This window comes from Phasianus colchicus, chromosome 18 (genome assembly GCF_987193195.1).
Source record: "Phasianus colchicus chromosome 18, bPhaCol1.hap1.1, whole genome shotgun sequence".
Lineage (NCBI taxonomy): Eukaryota > Metazoa > Chordata > Aves > Galliformes > Phasianidae > Phasianus > Phasianus colchicus.
In genome coordinates, this window is record NC_143453.1 from 1,895,086 (window position 1) to 1,918,290 (window position 23,205).

Consider the following 23,205-nt stretch of genomic DNA (forward strand, 5'->3'; position numbering starts at 1 on the left):
GTGAAGGACTGAATCTTGCTCAAGACAAGACCTGAACTGGAAACCAGAATCTGGAAGGGGAATTGTAACAAGACAAATATGGTATTTGTGTCAACATAAACTCCTGGGGAAACCTGCACAGTAAATTCTTCCTCAGTGCTTGCTAACAGCCATTGTCATCCATCCTTCGTGTTACAGCAGGAGCCTACCAAGTAATTACTCTTAATGTTGTTTATTTGTATTGAAGACTATCAGCTAATGAAACAGTTTTCTGTTTTCTTCTCCATACTCATGTTTTCTCTGCCTCTACTGAGATATCATTTAATGAGCCTAGGAATGTAGAAGCATGATTCAGTGTTGGGAGAGGAAGAGCACTTTGCAATGAATTACCTCCAGCAAAGGCCTGAGCCAAATGCTTTCAGCATGCCTCTGTAACCCAGACAAGTAGACTTGGAGATGAGCACACAGGTATGCCACTGTGTTAGTGTAGCAGTTGGACAGACAGTGATAGGAAGATCAGCACAATAGAATGGCACTATAAAAGAAGGAAGAAATTTGCTCACCTGTATCAGAAGATTCCAGGTTCGCAGGGAAAAGTTTCACCAGCTAGGGATTTCCAACCAGTGGGGGTCAGCCCTTCAATGAGGTGTAAGAGAGGTGCAGCCAGGCTCCATCCCTTCCCATCACACAGCTGAATTGCCTTCACCTGTGCTCCCAGGGCTGACCAGGTCTTTTCCCCAGTGCTCAATCAGTGCTTCAGGCCCTGACTCAACAGTTTCCATACAGTTATCAAAAATCCCCTGCTGGGCCAGATGGGAGAATGGAGAAATTTTGTTCTTTCTGATGATTAAAGAATATTTATGAGTTAGCAGTATGCATCTTAACCACAACGCAGAAGAAAAGCGTTAGTCAGGTAGAGAAAATGCAGAGAAGTAGAAAAGGGACAGAAAAGTATATGCAGCAATGAATACAGTATTTTCTATGTTTGATAGAGGCTTCATGCTGTGCTGTTTGGTCATTCTTCCCACCCAGGTTTTCCCAGTGTTTACACCTCGGGTTCATTTCATACTTGTTCCTGCCTTCCTTTCCTGTTTATTGCCTCTTTCTACCTCTGATCCACTTCCAGAGTCTCCTATCCAAAAAAATCACGAACAAGCATGATTTTTGCTGCCCTTACCTTCCTCATTCATTTTATGTTTAACCATTTGACTTCTTATCAACTATAGGTTCTTCTGGAAAGAGACTGCTATTTTGATGTCCCTCGATGGGCTCAGCCTTGGAATGCTCAGTGCCTTTTCATTGTAATGAGTGTGTCTGATTAGTTAAATACTTCAGCACTTCAAATGTTAACAACACAGGAAAATCCTGTTGAAATTTCAGGAAAAGATGTTGGCCATCTTTGACTACAGATCTGCCTGATTTGCTCGCTCTTATTCCCACTTCCATGTTTTTATACTTCTGCAAGTATTTCCTGAAGATATTTTCTTTTTCTGCTTCAGTGTCTTCTTTGGTAATTTATTACCTCCTATGTAAAATACTTTTTTCCTATTTACTCTTTGTTTCCAAAACTATAAAAAACCTTTCTCTGTTTCTCAGAAATCAGCTCACATCCCTTAGTCTCAGCTTTCCAGGATGGGATTCTTTTATCCCAGCCCAGGCATCTAAGCCAGAATGATCCAAAGAAAATCTCTGTGTTAGATTAGATGACTCTTCCTCAGAATTGCCCTCCAGCTTTCCCAGACTGCAGATGGAGCTCAGGATTTCTGCTCTGGATGGATGCTAAAGCCCTGAGCTATCCAAGAAATCTCCTGCCTGATGCCAATCGGCAGCGATCAGTGAGGACAACGACTCTTCCCTTTTCTAATACTCATGGCCCAGATTCAGACTGAGAGCCAAAGAAGGCACTTCCAGGATCTGTAACCTGACAAGGCCTCGTCTGGACAAGCTTTTCCAGCCATATTCTTTTAGAATCACAGAGTCACAGAACGGTTTGGGATGGAAGGGACCTCAAAACTCATCTCGGTCCAGCCCCTGCCCTGGGCTGGTTGGCCCACCAGCTCGGGCTGCCATCCATGGCCTGTGGCAGCGCTGGGGATGGGGCACACACAGCTCTGTGCAGCTGGGCTTCATCCCCTCTGAGTAAAGACTTTCTTGCTAACATCTCACCTAAATCTTTGCTCTTTCAGATTTTCATTTCTTCTTTTGCTGAAGCAGAGCTGACTTTCATTTCACAACAGCGCTCTGATGCGCCGACAGGCAGTACTCACCTTACTCACCTTCCATACGGCTGCAGAAATCATTTGAGACTTGTTTGTCTAGAGGTCTGCTTGTGCATCCTGGTCATTATGGCACACAACTGCAAGAAGGAGTGCTGGGCTCCCATCCCTGCTCCTAGCACTGCTCTCCAGGCTCACAGCACTCAGTGAATAGTTCATAAAACCTCTTAACCATAGCTAGCCCTAAGGAATGATGTCACAAAGCTACTGAAGGAGGATGAATCTTCCCTCTCCATCAACTCCAGTATTCCATCCATTGTTCCCATACACACAAAACTAATGGTGTTTTTACCACTGGAGTGCAGTCCTTTCTGGAGTGGAAAATGGTAGTTATGCAAAGTTCCAGTATAGCATTAAAAAGCACAGAACTATTTGGGATAGTCAGAGCAGTGCTGGTCGGAGAGCACCCCATGCAGAAGGCTTTGCTCAAAGCTGAAATTTCCTCCTTACCAAAGCTCATAAATCACTTCTTAAACGTTAAAGCAAATAAATTGGCCATTTTTCTTGCCATTCAGAACCAGTTTCTCTTAGTGTAAAGCTATGGTGGCTGAGTTCATGCAAAAATGTTGGGTTTGTACTGCTCTGATCCACAGGGTGTCAGTGGGGAAGGAGAAGGAGAGCACACAACTCTTCATATCTGCACACACCGTACACTCAAACTATGCCTGTGCTTATCCTGGCACTGCAAGACATGCTCACAAAATAGAATTAATTTTAATTCTATTAATTAATTAAAAAGCAAAACATATCTCAGAGTTTAGTAGCTGTAAAAGGGTATGTTGAGCCACAAAAGGTATACTTTTAATAATTAATTGCTGCTTTATTTAGCACAGAAGCAACTGCCTTAAATCAAAATTAATGTTCGGTGTCCATTTCTGAGTGCTGGGCCTTTCTGGTTGCTCAGACTCTGGCAGGGATGGAAGAACAATGACTTGGTTGTTTCGAGGATGGCTGCAAACTGAGGGTGAAGACACATACTTGGTGCTCTCACATGGAGATGCAGTGCTCATGCACCACAGTTCATACAGAACTAACAGGTGAAGATACATTCTGCAAATAGTATATTATCTGAGCTCCACAGAAATGCAAAAAGAAAGACCTCTGAAAGAAATACTTTCAGAGTTACCCGGGATAGATTCACTCATTCGTGAGCTTGAAAATCACTGCTGACCTTCAAGCTGAAGGGGTGGACTCATAAAGTGGGATTTACAGCCAAGAGAGGAACGTCCTTCTCAAAGCTCAATTTAACCTGAGCGTTCATTGAAATGGATTTACGGTGTTTTCGAGTAATTTTATTTGCTTAACCAAACTCCAGGATCTAATTTTGAGGCACATAGTCCACTACTTTTGCAATTATTTTATAACCATTAGTACCTCTTTGCTGCACTCTGAAAACCAACTCAGATGCCCACATAGAAGGCAGTAAGGGTGAAAAAATATTGGAAAAAAAAATCACAGAATCATAGAATCATTTGAGTTGGAAGGGACCCTTGAAGGCCATCTAATCCAACTCTCCTGCAATGCACAGGGACACCCACAGCTCCATCAGTGCTCAGAGCTCCACCTGACCTTGGGTGTCTGTAGGGAAGGGGCACCACCACTCCTCTGGGCAGCCTGTGTCAGTGCCTCACCACCATTATTGTGATAAACTTCTTCCTTATATCCAATCCAAATCTCCCCTCTTCCAGTTGGAAACCATTTCCCCTTTCCGTATCACAACACATCCTGCTAAAGAGCCTGTCCCCCTCCTTCTTACAACCTCCTTTTAGATAATGAAAGATGCCCCTTCACACAGGAAAGCTGAAGGTGTGTAGCCCTATTGACCTAATGTAAAAAAATAAAAATAATAATTAAAAAAAAAGGCTACTCCCTCCATATGTAGTTCTTTCTCAAGAGAAGGTCAGCAGCTGATAGAAAAGGCATGTTGCAAATCGAGCTCAAGGTGCACATGACAGATGTGGGACTGGAATAACACGGATGTCACAGCCTGAGATTCAGGTACAAAGAAAACAGGCTGCATGAGAGCCATCATCCAGGACTAGAAGGAGTGAAATATGTCTGAGAACTGCAGCTAAAACAGAAATAATGCTGGAAAGAGAGAACTAGAGAGCTGCAGAGTAACCAGCAGAGTTATGTGGGGACCAAAGCATGCCCAGCCATCCTGTGCCATGGCTAACAGTATGAGATCTGAGGTCTTGACCCAAGACTGGTCATCTCGTCTGTGGCTGCCTAAAAGAGGAGGCATGGTTGGTTGCAGTGGGGAGGACCTTTACATATGAGATAATTCTGCTCATGAGAAATAAATTAGAAACATTTGGAAAATAGGGTGTGTAAGATATTACTGCCTGAGGGCAGCAGGAAATTATGAGAATAATAGTGCATGCGTGTCTTCTGCCATTATTTACCTTGGCATTCAACAGGATGTGTGTAGTTGCCTGAGCAACTTCCACATCTCAGGGTACAAACACTATCTGGAGATCATTCTTCTCTCAGACACCCTCACATCCCAAAACTTGAAGCAGCAAGGCAGCTTCATTGGTAAGGCAACAACAAAGGGATGAAGGCAAACTCACATCTCAATTCATTTTTCATGAACCTATGTAGAGAAATTATGGACAAGAAAAGAATTCCAATGTAGACACGAGACCCCTCCCAAATTCAGGTGACACTCACACGACATCACAAGTTTGCTTTGCAGCTGGGGACTTGAGGGTGCACCAGCAAATTTGCAGGACAGTGCCACACTACAGGGAAACTTAAGAAAAAAGACAAAACCAATGAAGTAAAAGCAAAGGGGGACGCAAGAAGTAAGAACAGAAGGGGAGGAAGGAGCCATCAGTTGCTAGAAGCGTAACAGAGCTTTATAATTACTAATTACATGGGACAGGCAGTAGTTGTTCCCAGATTCCATGGTTTCAGTGGCTGTACTGCTTGTGCTTGGAGAGCAAGGCTGTCCACGATGTCCTGGGAAACCTGAATGGGATCAATCGTGCCAGGACAGAGCTGAAACATTGAGAGCTCATATCCAATGGAGAAAGATCTCTTCCTTTTCTCTTACAAGTAAAAACACATTAACAAGACTATCCTCAGGGTCACATCATTTATTATAATAAATCCATTCAGATTTTGAAAAGAAAGAGGGACACAATGTGAAGATGAGCAGGAGACCAGTGAAAGAGATAAATCATTTACTGTCACAATTTTCCATTAGTTATTCTCGTATACAGTAACATTGACTTTCCCCACACTGTGATTTATTCCTCATTTTGCATTTGACCCCAGAACTTCAGAGCAGTTTAGAAGGATTAGCCAGTGGGACAGCAGCTGGGGAGCAATAATATAGATAATTGATTTGGGATTCTGTTTTTGTGTTTCATGTGTGAGTGAAAAGCATTGCAAAATGTTCTCCCTAGCATTCATTGGATGCGGTATTTTTGTCCTTCTTGTTGCCTACAACCAGAGCTGTTATGTGTGGATAAGTGCCTTGTCCATGCTCAAAATCTTGCAGTGATCTCATGCATCTCCAAAGGTTTCTTAACGTCCAGGTTTCCGAGGCCACACGACAACCCAGGGCCAACTTTGCCTTAGTAGAAGATAAAAGTCCACTTCTTAGATTTTTCCAGTTCTGGAGAACAGTAAAAACTGAAGCAAATGAACAAACAAAGAACCACAGTTTAATTAATTCCATGTTTGTTTGTTTGTTTGTCTGTTTGAATTCATATTTTAAATGTCCTGCTTGAAGTTTTTTGGTTGCTGGAGTTTGTAATAAGGACATTAGTTTATGCACGGTCATGTCTGACACAAATAAGGGTGGATATGAATGCTTACACCCGAACGACAACATTTGCCATCAGGCAGTTCAGAAAATACCACTTGGGAAGCAGACATGACATTATGTACCTTAGGTGGCCTGACATAGTGCAGTGTAAAAACAAACCAGTATTTCACCAAACAGCCCCCATGCCAAAAGCTGTGGGCACAGACCAATGAATGGGAGATGCAATAGCAGGAACTCACTTTCAGGCAGAGACAAGCCTGTAGCAACTCACTGTGCAAAGTGGGGGACTTGTGGAGCAGCACTGAAGCTGTTGAGCTCCTGCTCATCTAAGAAGTACTGAGCACAGATGGCCATCACTAACTTTGGTAGAGCTGAGAACTGGAAACCTGCCCCAGCTGGTGACCTGTGGGCACCAAAAGGTGGACTCAGATACTCTGGAAAGTCGTACCTTCTTCAGAAGAAGAAACAAGGTTTCCTTGCTGATGGGCCCTTTGTTTATGTGCCAGCAGTTTGCAGCTGGGAAGAATGAACACAAGGCACCAGACATCCTTCTGCGTGGCCTGCAGAAGGGCAGCCTTGTGGGACAACCTGGCAGAGTCTGTTTGGTGCAGACTGACTTTGTTTCCTCATTTGGAAAGTGAAGAGTACATAATATCATAGTATCACCAAGGTTGGAAAAGACCTCCGAGATCATCCAGTCCAACTGTCCATCTATCACCAATATTTCCCACTAAACCACATCCCTCAGCACAACATCTGAACATTTCTTGAACACCTCCAGGGATGGTGTCTGCACCCCCTCCCTGGGCTGCCCATTCCATCACCTGACCACTCTCAGAGAAGTATTTCCTAATGCCCAACCTGAACCTCTCCTGTCACAACTGGAGGCTATTTCCTCTCATCCTATTGCTTGTTACATGGCAGAAGAGGCCAACCCCAGCCTCACCACGGTTGACTTCATGGGATTCCTGGCATGCGACTGCAGTAGTTCTGAGACCCTCTGAAAAGGATATTAAACCTTTCAATTTCCAGAGTGCACCAGCCACTTCCCACTGAGCTTCTTTCAGAAAAGGCCCCAGAAAGGTGGCACAAGATCTTACTAACAAAACCTCCCCCCTTTCTGTATCAGTGGAGCTGATGCTCCCCGAAGCTCTTTCTGTGTGTTTGCAGGGAAGCTGATGTTCCACTTCTCGCTCTGAATGCCTGCTATAGGCAGCGTGGAGCAGGCTGCCAGAGCTGCAGCAAAACCCGTTGGAGGGCTCCTCTTGTTAACACACATGTTCCATCGATACTTCAGGATGCCTTCAGGCACTGGCAGGATCTGGAGAGGTCATTCACACAGCAGGATGAGGGTGAAGGTGAATGGGAGCTCTGAGAAAAGCCCAGAGGCGTCGTGTTCTGCTAACACTCAGACACACAACATACCTGCCTGTGTTCTTCTGCTCGAAAACTTGCGCTTGAATTTGCAGTCTACCAACAGGCTCGTTAAACCGAGGCGGATTTGAAGCAAAGTCAAGCTGACAGCCCTGTGCAGGAGCGAGCAGCAGGCAGCTGATGTGCAGCCGGCTCTTCCCAGGCTGCAGGAACACACGTGTCTCTGCACCCCCTGAGCAGAAATTACCCTTCTTGCACTGCGCCAAATCGATGTGATGCTGCGGGGCACGGGGGCTACCAGCTGGGAGACACGCAGGAGTGCTATTTGCTGACAGAAAGGGGACACTTTCCTGCCTCTAACCTGCAACTAAGGAGGCACGAGGGGCTGCTGGGGGAGCCAGCATGAGAACAGCAGTGCGGGGGGACAGAGCATCACTGCAACTGCTGAGCTCTTGGTGCACGGGAACAGGGAGTCTACCTGCTGCACAGCCCCTGTTAAGAACAGGTGAGGAAGGAGCGGCTGGAGGACCTGACACCCACCTCACTCCTTTACAGGGCCAATGCAGAGCTAGTCCTGCTTTAATCAGGGAGATCGGGGCTGCTAGCTCAGTGGGTCCAGCATACAGCAAGGGACAGCTGGGCAGCCCCGCACATTCTTTTCTCTTGCACATGTAGTAATAATTACTATGAGCAGATCCCTTGAAAACTTCCACAGATGGATGGATCCTTTGTTTGATGGAGTTAGGGAATAAGGCCAAGCCCTGATGTTGCCCCACGGGCTGAACTGGGTGCGTGCGAGCAGCTGCAGCCAGCACCGGATCTCTCAGGCACTGTGTTTGGGAGTGTTTTTTATCGCTCTCATTCTCATTTACCCCTCTCCAGGCAGAGATAGACCTGTCCTTTTCCACTCCTTGTTTTAAAGTAGTATCTAGTGATCACATGCATCACAGCATAGCAGACATGAGCGAGGAGGAGGCAGGCGCTGGCAGGCTTCCCACAGCTTCTGGTGTGATTCATGTTCCTGTACTCTGACCTGGAAATCCTAGCGTTCATTCCCCTTTCACGGGAGAAGAGAAGCAGTGAGATAAGGAGGAAAATGTCAGAACTAATTTTACCCAAATTAAATGTAAGGCAGGGCTTCCACCGCGCTGTCCTTGTGCCTTCCTCCCTAGACCCATGTCATCCTGATTACTGTGATGGGGGAAGATGATTATTTTAGATGTGTATAAGCCAGATCACAGAGGAGAATTTAAGGTGGAATAAATTCCATATAAGAGAGTACAGAATGTATCAGAATACAAAAACCAAGATGCAACCCAATTATATGCAAACAACGTGAGTTTGGGGCTCTTCTTGCCTCGTATCTCCCACAGAGCACCAGCTCCGGAATCAGGGAATTACATAGCAGTCAATACTGTCAGTTAAGAGAGCTTCTGAAATGCATAGAAAGATCTGGAAACTGAATCCTTTAAAGCCATCTAATAAGCAGAAGGAAACCAGGACAACCTCTTTGTTTCTGGGATCTGATTTATGACTTTCGTGCACTCCGAATGTTCCGTAGTCGTATAAAGAAACACATGAAGTCAGCTCGAGATTCTCCTCTCCTTTAAAAATATGAGCTATAAATTGTTATGAAGGAGTGAAACTCCAATGTTTAAGGTTTTTCCAGCTACAGTTTTAAGCTAAAATGTTCAGCACTTTCCAGTTCATTCCAACATGCACATAGGGTGCAGAAAACTTCTATTTCTGTGCACATTGAGTTCAAGATTTCAGCTGAGGATATAGAAACACCTGTGCATGGTCAACATTAACGTATTTTAATTATATATAACACAGTATTAACAGTTGCAAAATTTGCATTGGAAATCATTTGGCCAAACAAGCATGCATCATCAAGCAAAGCATCATAACAATTAAGATTTATAGCATTCTCACAAAAAACAAGCCAAATAACAATAGCATTAGGAGGTAATATTTCAGGCTGGTACACCATGAAATTTCATAGAACTAATGGGAACAAAAAACTTAACTCGAATACAATGTCAGTGCTGCTTTTCTGTAAGAATTCCTTTGTTTCCTCACCCCACATGAGCTGGCACATACAGCAGAACCCCCTGTCCTCTAACAGGATTCCTGTCTGCTGTACAGCTCCAGCCCATGGCTCCATCTCTGCCCATGTGTGAGGGCTGCACCAGCCCTTGATCTGTGGTTCTCTTCTCCCTGGCCAAAAATCCACCATAGGATCTGAGGGATGTGTATTAAAGATTAAGTAGAAACAACTATGACATTCCCTCCTCTGAAGAACCAAACAATTATGCTTGTGCTCATCGTGAAGAAAGAGGAAATTATGGACAGCCACAGGGCACAGAGTGCTGGAATCACCCCAGCTGTTCTCTAATTCAAAGCTGAAAGTTTTTAAATCTTTCCTGTTTTAGAATAGTAGTAAAAATGATGGCATGCAGCCATGGGCTGAGGATTGCTGCCTCACCCCACTGATGAAAAGCACGAATGTTCACCTCCAGCTTTCTTCCTCATAGAAATAACCTTCTGTGGGGAAGGGAGGGAATCTAACATTAAAGTTCCCTGAGGTTGTCTCAGGTATCTTCATCCTTTGAAGAGCAGGTAGGTCAATCTGCAGTGCACCGCATGGGCTTGTAGGACATACTGACTTCCCATACCATGCAATCTACTGCTCTCACTTCTTGATAGCAAGTTTTAGTTTTAGTTCTCTGCTATGGGAATTTTCACAAGTCTTCTGCTGACTGTCACACTGCTTCTGGGGAAAAGAGGGGATGTCTTTACTGCATGGGTTTGGTAAGCAAAGAAGATCAGAACTTGCTGCATCTGCTAGTGCAAAAGTGAAGCTCTGTGGCAGGTATAGGGCTGCTTGGACTGCAAACTGTTGGGATGAGCGATGCAACAATATATTGGCATTGGTGTTCTTCTTGGTTTGCCTGTTTCTCATCTTTACATTTAATTCTGACATTTAAACCCCAGCCACTTCTGTCTACATCCTGCAAGTAACTTTTTATAACAGGAGCAGGTTAGGAACTCAAAGCAGACGCTAAATGCAGGCCTGGAGTTCAGCTTTGGACTAGATTGAGCGTGGCTGCATGCACCGAGTGCACTGAGTACCCCTGCTGTATTTTTGGCTCAGGGATATCCCAGAGACCAATCCTTCTTTTGGCTCTTTGTACCCCAGCTGGGGGATGTGGTGCTTACAAAGCAGAGCTCTGAGTGCTGCCTCCAGGAGAAGCTCAATGCATTCTCAAACCACGCTGTTGCATGGCAAAGAGAGGTGACTAGGGAGCTCACTTCAGAACTGCACTGTTGCTTCAAATCAAAACATTAATTCAGGTAAAGCTTCTTTCAGGTGAAAAGTAATCATTGATGCAGGGTCTTGGACAAGTGGGGTTCTGATAAGGATTAGTTGTCATTCATACAACCATTACAACGGATACCAGAAGCTCTGTGTCTTATAACACGTAGCTATCCTTAATTTACTTAACTCCCCAGCAAATCTTCCCCCAAACACAGGAAAGCCTCAGATTACATACAGTGGAAAGATGGGTGGCTTATGGTAAGCCCATCCCTGAACAAATCATATCCCTTCCCTGAGAGCACTGTATCCTTTGCCTGAACAACGGGAAGAAACATAATTATTTTTCAAAAGTAGTTGGATATATTCACATGCTGTGCATAGGACATAAAGACTCAAAGATATACAGTCCTGGCTGCAGTTGATAAATATCACATTCAGTAGTCTATGTTACATCGTGTGTGGATACGACACGATAAGCTGCCACAAAAACAGTGATTTTCCATTGCAAGGACAGCGAGAGAAAGGTAGAGGAGAACTGCAGCTCTTCTTCCACAATATTGGTGGCTTCCTCTGCTCCCACAGCAAAACTAGTCTGGACAGAGTTTTCCCATGGCTTCCAGTACAGCAGTACCTACCAGAATGCCACCCCAGCCCATACCTTCTGCTCCTCAGTATGAGGGATAACAGCCATAGGGCAATAAGATCTAACCCATACTGATGCAGAAAAAAGTACCAAAGCCCAAAGCCAATGCTGTGACCCACTCAGCACAGGTGCTGGGTCCGTGAAGAAGATGGGACAACTCAGACAGGGTCCTGGCTTTGCTTCTAGAACAACTCATTTATTGTTGGGTTGTTTTCTCGGACAAAAGTACACATTCATATTGAACAAGGGGATATACTACTAGGGGACAACGAGGTGAAATACTTCCTTGGCAAAATCTTCTCTCAAGCTTTATATAACATCACCTACCTGAAGAGAAGATTTAGACCTGTTACCATTTTTCCAACCTAGACAGAAAAGAAAAAGATGATCATATGATACCTGCCACTAAAAGCATCCAGTACCAACCAGATGCATAACCTGCATAGCTCAGGCTATCTTAGTGATCCCTCAGGATTCTGTGCTGCTTAACACTCTCCCTCCAGCAGCAGCACTCAAAGCACTGAAGGGCAGCAGTCTGGTTTGACGCCGGCCTTGCTGAACTGTCTGCACTCATTGCACAGCCCCCACTTGGGGGAAGCGAGATGAGATCCAAGATAAGACCCTTATGTATGACCCTTTCAGGACAGATCCTTTCCCTCACCTTTGTTTCTGCCTATAGATTTGCCCTCAGCAAACATCCCTTCTGTATTTCTCCTGTCCAACCAAATCAAATGCTCTGAGATCCATCATGTATCTTTTTATCCTTCCACAGCGTGAGGGGAAATGGGGGAGAAGAGCAGAGGGGACAAGGCTGCTTCCTCCTGCTACATAGCCTTAAAACAAAGGGGATGTTCTGCTACTCTGATCGTGTAATTGTTCTTAATCCTGTCATAAATCTCATCTATTTTTCCAGAATCTAATCGCCTATTTTTTTTTTTTTTTCACCTATAAGAAACTCCCACCTACTATAATCTGCCATTTATTGTTCATCCTGGCACTCCGTACAACATGCTGGACTTGATTTCTTCATTCACATTGCCCCCCCGGTGCACCAAACAAAGCATTCCCTTCCTTCAGGTCAGGCTTCCATTGCTGCTCCTCATTTTCTTGAGAAAATCCCTAACATGTTTCTTTCCCGTATCCTTCAATCGCCGATTGACAGCTAACTACTCCCCCTCTTGGATGTCAGCCTATTTATTCCTCGCATGTTGTACATCAGGATGAGGCTGTAAATTCCTCCAGGCAGGCATCTGCTTAACCTACGTGTTCTGAAAAAAATGTCGGTTGGGTCAGACTGATTTTTCATGTGAGAAGGGCAGAACGAAAGAAAAGAGCCGTAGGAAAAAAAAAAAAAAAAAAAGGAAAAAAAGGAACGGGGGGGGGGGGGGGGAACAAAGGCTGCTGGAATGAAGGGAAGAAAAGATAAATGAAAACAATTGCTGAAGAGTGGGAACAGAGAAAGAGCTCATGTATTTGAGGAAAACGCAACATTAGCGAGCGCAGTATGATTTGACAAGTGTGAACAAGCCCACACCAATGTTAAAAAGCACTACATCTGGCAATGTGTCAGTGTTCAAGGCAGCACTCTGCTTCTCCTTCCCATGCCGGGTTTCTGCATCCGTGATATTCCCTCAGATCTGCCTCTAAGCCGCTCAGGGCTCTGGGAGTGCATTTTGGAGGTGGATCGGACAGGGAGCGGATAAAATCAGCAGTAATTAAAGTTATTACCATTCCCTCCCTCCCCAGGTTACCTCGTTAGAAAAGAAAAGATCAGCAAAACATTTCAAAACGCTGATAAACAGCCAAACACGGGGAGCCATTTCATGCAGAAATGTTGGGGTTAACCATATGGCGTTTAACCTACGCATCCCCTTGGGTGTATTACTTTTACTCTAGCAAATGCACGGCAATGAGATCACTCGTCTTTTGGAATACAGCAACAGTTCTGGGGCACTCAGTTCAGCAGCTGCAGAATCTTAACTAGAGCAGGATGCATATGTGGAAGGAATTCTTAAAATTTCCTCTAACTTTCTTCGGGAGCCCACATTCTTTTTTCTTTTAAGGAAAGCTAGGCTCTCTCCCTGCTACTACATGACAAACTCTCTTTGTAGATATGCATATAGATTTGATTGTAAGGCTTATCAGTACATTTTATTGGCATGCATATATATATCATATACACTTGCTGTTTTTTGGGCCATAAAATCTCAAAACTTGCTCCATTCATATTGACAGTTGTTAGCTGGTTTATCCCGTGTTGCTTAGAATAGGAGTTAGTCTTTCTTCTACACTTCAGCTGTGCTCACTCACAGCTTTTTGTTCATTCGTTACCTCTGGGTGCACTGGTGGGGATTCCACCATCCCAGCTGAGAGCAGCAAGTCTCACTCCAATACGAGATAGAGAGTTCTGTATTTCATATAATGAAATCCCTCACGGCCTTTGATTTTGGAGGTGTTACGGAGGCAAAATCTGACTCCTCGAAAGCTCGTTCTGTATGACTTCAATTCAAATCAAACTTCCTGTTACCACAGTTTTGCTCCTGTACTGCTCATGTGAGCAGATTGTTGTTTATTGTCATATGTTAAAGCATTTGGAAACTATCAGTCATATGGAGGGGGTAGACAAGAAGGGAAATTCCCAAGATTTTAAGTGTAGGAACAAAGGCAGTGCTGGATTAACAGGTGCAATTGTTGTTTTTGCCAGATTTATTCTGTGTGTAGCGGGGCAGAGCTTAAGAAACAAGGGCCTAATAAACCAGATTTATCATTTGGACTAAACATATATATATATATATTCTCTGCAGCGTGTCCTGTGCTGCTATGGAACTCCTCAAAATTCTTTTGGTTTTGGCAGTAAAATGGTTCCTGTGGCAACACCATCGGATGTCACAGAAACGGGGAATGTGAGGTCATAAATCCTTCAGAGGGGAAAATAAAATCACAAAGGAGGCCCAAAACTATACATATTTGGGGTTAATGTTGACTTCTTTGTTCTCTGACAGTTTCACTCTCTTTTCTTTTTTTCTTTTTTTAATATTAAAATAAATAATTTAATTATTTAAATTTAAAAAAAAAAAAAAAGAAAGAAAGAAAGAAACAGCGGAAAGATTTGTCCCAGGAATTTCCTGTTGGCTGCTGCCCAGAAAACAGAATACCAGCAATAATGTGAACAAGGCAAGTTCCTCCTAAGCCTGCATGAAGCTTCCAAACCCTCCTATAACTTGGCTGGAATCTGACAGAGCTTTGGAGACGTTGTGAAGTCTAAGAGAAACATTCCAGCTCCAGCCCTACTCCTTCACCCTCCTCTGGACTTAAAGGCAGAGGAATCCAACAGGTCATGTTATTGAAATAAACATCCGACTACTGCACGGCGAGGAATGCTTTAAACAACTTGCTTTGTGAAATGAAAAAACAGGAGGTTGCATCTGCTGCAGTGCTTCCTGAAATGCAGCGTGCGGCCAACAGAGCGGAGCAGAGCACGAGAGGTGGGACTGTGAGCCAACAGCGGTCAGCTCCAGGCATTTCAAAGAGAAGAGCCAAGAGAGCCTGCAGAAAGCAGGTAGTGCTCAAACACCACGCTCGCGGGGTTTAGCAGTCTGTGGTCAGCATGCCTTCCAGTGGTGGCATACACACACACACACCTATGTATGCACGCACACATACACTCTTTGATTTCCATTTTCCAATCTACACCTTGGCAGAACCAAGATGTTTTTCTCTTGCAACTACTGCATTTTCCTCACTATGCCATGAAAACCCAAGGGATGGTAACAAAAAAGGGATGCGTGTCAGCAGCCAAAGCCCACATACAGACAGCCTTCCTGGCTCCTCAGCCCCATCCAGCCAAGGAAGTCAGGCAGAGATGGAGCAGAACTTAGCAAGGAACCAGCCACCTCCTCAGGGACCTGCTGGCCCAGCCAAAGAGAGACCTCCATGGGCTTCCAGGTCATGTGAAGGTTTTAAGAACTGAGTTTTTAATTTGCTTTATATGTTGATGTGTATTTAAGAGTACAGGCGGTTTGTTTCACAGTTTCCTTCTCAAGACATCTTTGAAAGTGTTTCTGATTTAGACTTTGCTCTTTTCTTAGGTAATGCAGTGGAAGCTTTGTCAGTAAGAGATACACTTGATCTTCGGAATAAAGTATGGCAGCAGAAATAGGGCCATGCAAATGATCCAAGGGATGGAGAGGAAAGGTTGAGGGAGTTGGGCTTGTTCAGTCTGGAGAAGAGAAGGCTCCAGGGAGACCTCATTGTGGCCTTCCAGTACTAGAAGGGAGCTTATAAGCAGAGGAGGAGCAACCATTTACACAGCCTAATAGTGATAGGATAAGGGGGAATTAGACTTGGCTTCAGACTAAAAGAAGGGAGACTTAGGAGAGATGTTAGAAAGAAATTCATTACTTAGATGGCAGTGAGGCGCTGGCCCAGGCTGCACAGAGCTGTGTGCCCCATCCCCAGTGCTGCTCCACGCCATGGGTGGGTCCTGGGCAGCCTGAGCTGGGGGGGGCAACCAGCCCAGGGCAGGGGTTGGAACTCAGTGACTTTTAGGTAAATTCCTTACCAACTGAAGCCATTCCACGATTCAATGATTCAATGCATCTATGATTCTATGAAGTAGACAGATAATGCTTTATAGGCAAGTCCAAGCATCCAAAATTCATGAGTCAGGAACTTGAAAAGACATTTGCTTAAATTAGAGACTGTATTAAAAAGAATATGTATTTAAATTATTTTTTTTGTCTAGCCTTACCAGTGCACTTAATTTCTAGTTGAAGTTTTCCCTCCAGGAAGAAAACCAAAAGTGCACCCTTTAAGGATTTCCCATATTTGCTTACTTCAGGAGCTGGAACTTCTCAAAAACGCAACAACTATCCTGAGACTCGATAAAATCATGAGTGTTGGCAGCACTGCTTTTAGGACAGGAAGCAATGAATGGTAATGCTTTCATTCAGAGCTCCGGGGAGAATTTAGGTACAACGCAATGACGAAAGTACGGATTCATACCAGGCTGTGCTTAAATATGCTCTCTGGGGGGAAAAAAAGTCACAAGACAAAAACCTGCCACATCCCTTAATGACCAGAAGAAGCAAAAGTTATCGGGTGTGCAATACATCACCATCAGCCCGCAGCCCGTGCTTCAGTGTCTCCCAGAGCACTGCTGAAGCCCCGGGTCAGAGCTGGCTTCAGTGATACTTTCTGCAATGTTTGGCATTCAGCTGTGAAAATACTGACTCAGAGCAGGGTAGCTTAGGAGATAACAGGATCACAGTGCAAACACTGTTGTGGGCTGCAATACAGCAATACAGAGTACTTCAGTATGCCTCAAATAGACACGACTCCAGACACGGTCCCTCTCCAACCACCCATTTCAGAGCTGTAAGTTAAATTAGTTATAACACAGTGCTGTGCACACAGATACACATCTTCCATAACAACCATAAGCCTGTTTGGAAGGTGAATGTGGATGGTGGTGGAGCACTCAGGCACATATTTCAGAATGCTCTGTCCAAAGAGCAGAATGTAGGCAAGGCTGTTATCACCCTTTGGATGCTGGCAGAAGAGGATAATTACCAGTGATGACCTAAGAGTGCTATATATACTTATATCACACACGTGGTCATGGAAACCACCACAAAAAAAATGCTGTATTTTCTAAATCATTGTATAAATTTCAAACTATTATATAAAGTGGCTTTATACTTCACTGCTGGGGTGAACTAGCCTCTTTCCATACCATTCACAGCATAGTTACTATAGTAACTAATGCATTGCAAAAGAGAAGAAGAAGCTAAAAAGAGGCTTAAAAAAAAAAACCCTAAAAAGCGATTAAGACTAAACAAAGGAAGTGTCTTTAAAAATAAAATAAAATTCAAAACCAAACAAAACCAGAATGGGAAGAATGCAGGCACAGCTTTATGGCCACTAGTAGTCTAGAGCTACCAGCACCATCTCACTTAGGATGTAATCACTTCAACTCACAGCAATGATTTAAACAAACAGTCCTGCAGCACGCAGAGTTTCAACAACTATGTGTACCTGAGCTTCAAAGATTATTTTCCCTTGATTTCAGTGAACCAGCATGCAGAATAACTTTCTCCATTCTCCAGTTACCAGTGCAAAACTTTAAAATCCTTGAAAATGTATAAAGCTTGTACCAAATGGAGTGATTGTATCTGGTAAGGCAGATCAGCTCCTGAAACCCATGACAAGATCAGGATTTCAGATTTTATCGGGATTTCACGTTTTATCAGGATTCTGTATTTTAAAGCATTGTGTGCAAGACAGCCACCTTCTTTGGCTTTGGGAGAGAAGTGTGGGACTGATGGATTCACAGACAAAGTAATAGAAACTGCTACATAATGGTGCACATAAAACAGAAGAAAGCCACATCAACGGAGAGTAATGCTCCTCAAGTCAGGGACTAAAAAGCTTTATATATCATTTTGCCTGTTTGTATGCCTATATTCCCACAACACAGGCTCTGATTTTCCACTACCTACCATCTTCAAACTTTCACTGATATGAAGTTATTACATCAGCATCGTATTCATTCCCACTGCCGATCTGCAGCTACGCAATGCAAACTAGCTGTGAGACAGTATGTCCAGATACAAGAATAGAAAGTCAACGGCTTCAACACGTTCAACGCTGGGTTGCTCAAGGGTGTGTCTTATAAAGCCTATCGCTCTCTTTCTGTGACAGAAGTTTCTCTTTCTTTGAAATTCCCTTCTTAATGGAAAATCTCTCACTAGCATTTTTTGTTGAAATGCTATTTTTTTCTCTGGTAATTCCATGAAGCTGTCAGGAAAGCCACCCTCACCATCACATCCTTAAAGCTTGGACAGTTGTCTGCAGAGTGCTTTCTGCAGCTGACATTTCCCAAATGTTTTCTAGAGAACTTGAAAAAACGTGTACAAATGCTTTCTGCTGGAACAGGTTTAGCCATCCATAGGTTCGTACACCTGGTCAAAAGTCGTATGTCAGCCACAGTAAGCTAAACCAATAGGCTCAAAAACAAAGAACACATGGAAAACGGCCACCACAATCAGTTAAATAATAAAAACCAACCATCTGGAAATTTTCCACAAGCTTTCATTTTGCAAATCTCAAAAAAAACCAACAACAATTGAAGTTCAAGAATGAAGGTTTGGCCACCAGTTGTTTTTGTTGGCTGCAATAAATGAGGTGACAATAAAGCTCAGCTCTGGCATGCTTCAGGCATCACAAACATAGAACTGTAGAATCATTAAGGTTGGAGAAGACCTCTAAGATCATCAAGTCCAACCATCCATCTACCACCAATATAACACTGACCATGTCCCTAAGTCTACCTCTACCCATTCCTTGAACACCTCCAGGGATGGTGACTCCACCACTCTCTGGGCAGCCTGTGCCAATTCATTACCACTATTTCAGGGGAGAAATTCTTCCAGAAATCCAACCCAACTGTTGAACTTACAGCTATTGTAGATAAGTCTTGAACCATTAGTAAGGGAAGAAATACCCAGAAATGCAACTCTCATTCCCTTGTCCCCTCATTCAGTGCCTTAGCTGGATTCTCAGATGTGGATTTCAGTTTAAAAAGAAGGAAGGAAAGAAATTGAATTCTGCAATCAGCCACACTAAATCCCACCAAAAGCATCTTACAAAAAGTTCTAAGCTTTTCCCACTGAAACAGAATCGACAAGTTCACCTGTATTTCCCATTCCTTTTGATTTTTCTCTTTTTCTCAACACACAGAAAAGATAGCACTTGCTCTTCAGACAGTCTAATATTTTTTTAATCAAAAGGAAATTAAAGAAGAGGCAATGGTTTACATTCCTTCTGGGGGAAGTAGAAGCCTCATTCCTATCCTATCTTAAAATAGCCCGATTGAACTACAATATTTGCATTACAATTCTGGGTCAGCTGCACCACGGGATTATGCGTGCAGATCAGAGGGGTGTTTAGTTTTTATGTTCAGCCGTGTGGATTTTTCACATTTTATCCATTCTCTGCACATTCCTCTTGGTATGATGCATCAGTGCAGTTTGGAACAATTGGAGAGGTTTACTCCCTCGATAGCTGATGCAGGAAGCAGAGCCTACAGCAGTTGTATGCACTGGAAGTGAAAATCTTGGGTGCAGAACTCTGTGCATCGGGTGTCAGCACAGATAAAAGAGTCTTTGATTCTTTTCAAACATTCACTCAGACTCTGATATCCTTCACTTTTCTATCAAATCATAGTGTTCCTCAGAGCAGCACTCCAGATTTTACCTGGGATGTATAAAATGAGCACCAAATAATGCTCTGTCATCAGTAAAGCCCTCCCCACCAACTACACCTGAATACATTTCTTACAGTTTGCAATTAATTGGACTTTCTTCAGATATTGCATGCCAAATTGCTGAACGTACCTTTTATTTGCAAGCATTCACTGCACAGTTTGTGATCGACTGACAGCTCTGGGTGGACTGTCCCCATGTCCAATCCAGGTTGGGCCACTCTGTTACGTAGCTCAGCTGTTCTCACACCTTCACTCCAGCAGCAGTGACTTTGCACAGATCCCATAGGTGCCCACCTGCACAGAGCTTCACCTCAAGCCTGTCTCCTTTTACCTGCTCGTGTGCAGCAGACTGAGCACTTGTTGATCTCAATAGGGAATTCAAAATATTAATTAAAGCTACTTTTTGAAAGAGGCTGCAAGAATGTGGAATACGACATGGCGTGGGCAGAAATAGTGAACAAATCCATAGAATTGCAAAAATTAGAGATAGAAAAGACTGCCTAGCCCATAGTCCTGATCAGAGCAGCAATTAGTGTATTCCAAGAACGTTCTTCTGCCTTAGTCAGTGACTGTGCCTGCACAATATTTCTTAGAAATGTGCTGCTCCGTACACTGACTCATCCTCAAGAACAAATTTCATCATCTCATTTCACCTCTGGAAATTGCACTCCTCTGCACCATCCTTAATGGTTTTTCCCCAGGGTTTTGCGCTGCACGTTCTGGGCTTCATTTTGCAGCCTCACAGCGTTTGAAACTTTCTGAAATGTTTGAGATTACCCAACCACTTCTCTCTTATGTTTCTCGTCTGAGCCGTACATAAAAAAGCTCTTTGGATCTGCCTTCATGAATCAAATCTTCAGATATTTCATCCTTTGAGCTGATGCTGATAAGAATTTCCCCTACTTGCTAAAAACCTTTCTTACGCTGCGACCTGTAAATAGACTGCAAGGCACAAATTCTAGGGAGGAAATCACTGGGAAAGATGCAAATGAAAAAGAAAATCAGCTTTACCCAGAGAAGTCGGTGTTCCTGACACTGAAAAAGATGTTTTCATTTCATTAAATGATTTATCCTCACCACATGGCTGTAACTTCAAAGCCAACCTGCTGGTGTACTCATCTGCCTGTTTTGAGAAGAGGAAACAGCAGAATTCACTTGGATACCAAAAATCGCAGCATTTATTGATATAAGAAATGCAGTAGACGTGACCAAGAGGTAGGTTAACTGCAATTGGTTATATGATTAATAATATATGTACATATCCTATTATTGTTGCTACTCTTCTGCTGATGTATTACTGCACGCTGACCTCACTCACTGATTTCTAGGCCAGTGTGAGCTGTGCCATGCAAACCAAAGCAGAGAGCTTTTACACCAGCTTCATGGCTGGAGAGACATTTGATTTGCTATAGCAGGAGGTTATTATTAAGAAGCATCATGACATATACCAGGCTGATGAGGAGCTGACTGACAGCCCTTAAAATTTAACATTTTCAAGAAATCCCCCATTCTTCATCATTTACTATGTATTTATAAATTGTAGAGCAAAATATCTTGGTACAAACTTGGATAAGTTTCCTTGCTGCCACTCATTTCCTGGACTTGACCTCCAGCATTCTCCTCCACCACACCCGACACAAGTCTTTGCTTAGAGCACCTTCTGAATATATCAAATACACTCTACCAGAATGACAAAGGCAGATCTTTTATTTAAAGCTACCTATGAATGCACACAGCACAAAGCTCTTTTCCACCTCCTCTGCTTCCATCTCTCTCTCTTGCACGCGCAGCTCCTGTGCTGAGACCCACAATGAAAAAGCCACAGCAAACTCCCCAGCAGACAACAGTAACAGCATTTCATGCATATTAATGAAGATTCATTAAGCATCTTTCACTGTGACTGAGCAAAACAGTGTTTGAAACCCATGAGCTATTGAGAGAGGCAGAGAGTAATGTCATAAAAAGAAACACTGCGATGACCTGAGCGAGCCAGGGGCAACACAGAGATTTTTCTCTTCCTTCACACCAGCATCTGTAATGGAGAGAGTATAGAGAAGTCTCATCAGTCTCTGTATGCTGACTGCAAATAGGATACTCTGGAGTACTTTCTTATGGCTTAATTGTGTTTAGTGTTATTGTTGCTAATACCCACTTAGAAGCAGGGAATTAAAATGCTTTCTGTTACTGCTATCATATTTTCTGTTTGGCAGACTGATTACTTAGTCTTCATTTCTAATGGGACTTGAAAGGAATATGATGTGAAATTTGTTCATGCTCTGGCTTTTTTCTGTGTCTCAATTGAGCATTGCCCAAGGTGGTTTAGTAGTTAACTTTCACTCCCTCTGCTGGCTCTCAGGCATCAGAGCAGAAGATGTTGTTTTGTTTGGGTCCTACTAAAATAAGACGCGTTTTCTGTATTTTTAATATGAATATAATGGTACCATTTAAAGGAAATTCCTGATGCATTAGAGCAGTTCTGAGTTCACTGTGTTTATGCATTTTGCAAATTCTTCAAATGTTTTAGTCTCTGTGGACCTTCCAATTCATTCTTCAGTTATTCTAATTGGCCACAGTGACAGCCAAAGCCTAGCAGCCCAACATTCAATCTTTAAAGTAGAATCACAGAGCAAAGCATCCCAAGTTGGAAGGGACCCACAGGGATATTCGACTCTTGGCCCCACATAGGAACACACAAACCTAAACTTTTTAAGACCTTACATCCTCATGTGGCTAGGAGTTCTCCCTGAGCTCTGGCAGCTTGAGACACAGCTCTGGGGAGCTGTGCCATGCTCACCACCCCCTGCTGCAGGACCTTTTCCCAACCCTCACCTGAGTTCCCCTGACACAGTTCCCTCAGGCCCTGTCCCCCCTCCTAATTTAGTACCACCTGCAAATATATTCAGTGTACATTTGGCTCATGTGTCTGACTCTTTTATAAAAACAGTGAAATCAGTTCATATAGAAAGGATACTCTCAACCACTGACACATTCTAGAGGCATTCAGGGGCGTGTTGGATGGGGCCCTGGGCAGCCTGATTGGCAACCAGCCCAAGGCAGGGGGTTGGAACTAGATGATCTTTAAGGTTCCCTTCAACCCAAGCCATTCTATGATTCTGTGAACCATTCTGCAACACTATGGAACAACGACCTCACTGTCTGCATCTAAAATACAAAGGTCTTTCTCATCCTTACAGCTGGCCTTTCTGCTCTTCCTTCCATCACCACAGCTGACATACTAACAAGTTTATCTCCCCAGCTCAGCAATAATCGCTGACAAGCATCTGCTTTCAAAACAATCTGAACACTGGATTTGCTTCAAAATCACGTCTAGAACAACCAAAGGACCCAGTTTCAAAAAGCCTGATTTAATTTCTGCTGTTCTTCATGATCTTCCAGAGAACTCCCATCTCAGACAGTGAGACCAGTTCCTTTAGGGCTGCCTGCACACGACCCTGGGAAGCTCAACTCTCCTAATTCACATCTGTTTCTCCTAGGTGGTCTGTTTCCAAATGGCAGTTTGCAGAGATGGTGGAAGAAAAAATTGTTTAGTCACATTGAAAGCACGGT

General features: G+C 43.6%; 1 long non-coding RNA gene across 1 annotated transcript in view; it reads right to left on the reverse strand.

Moving 5' to 3' along the window:
- Positions 1 to 20,151, reverse strand: part of LOC149915500 (uncharacterized) — a 49,711-nt gene extending 29,560 nt beyond the window's left edge. The window contains exon 1 of the long non-coding RNA XR_016472146.1: positions 19,769 to 20,151. This is a non-coding gene — a long non-coding RNA (uncharacterized LOC149915500). The remainder of the gene's footprint in view (positions 1 to 19,768) is intronic.
- Positions 20,152 to 23,205: the final 3,054 nt, after the last annotated feature.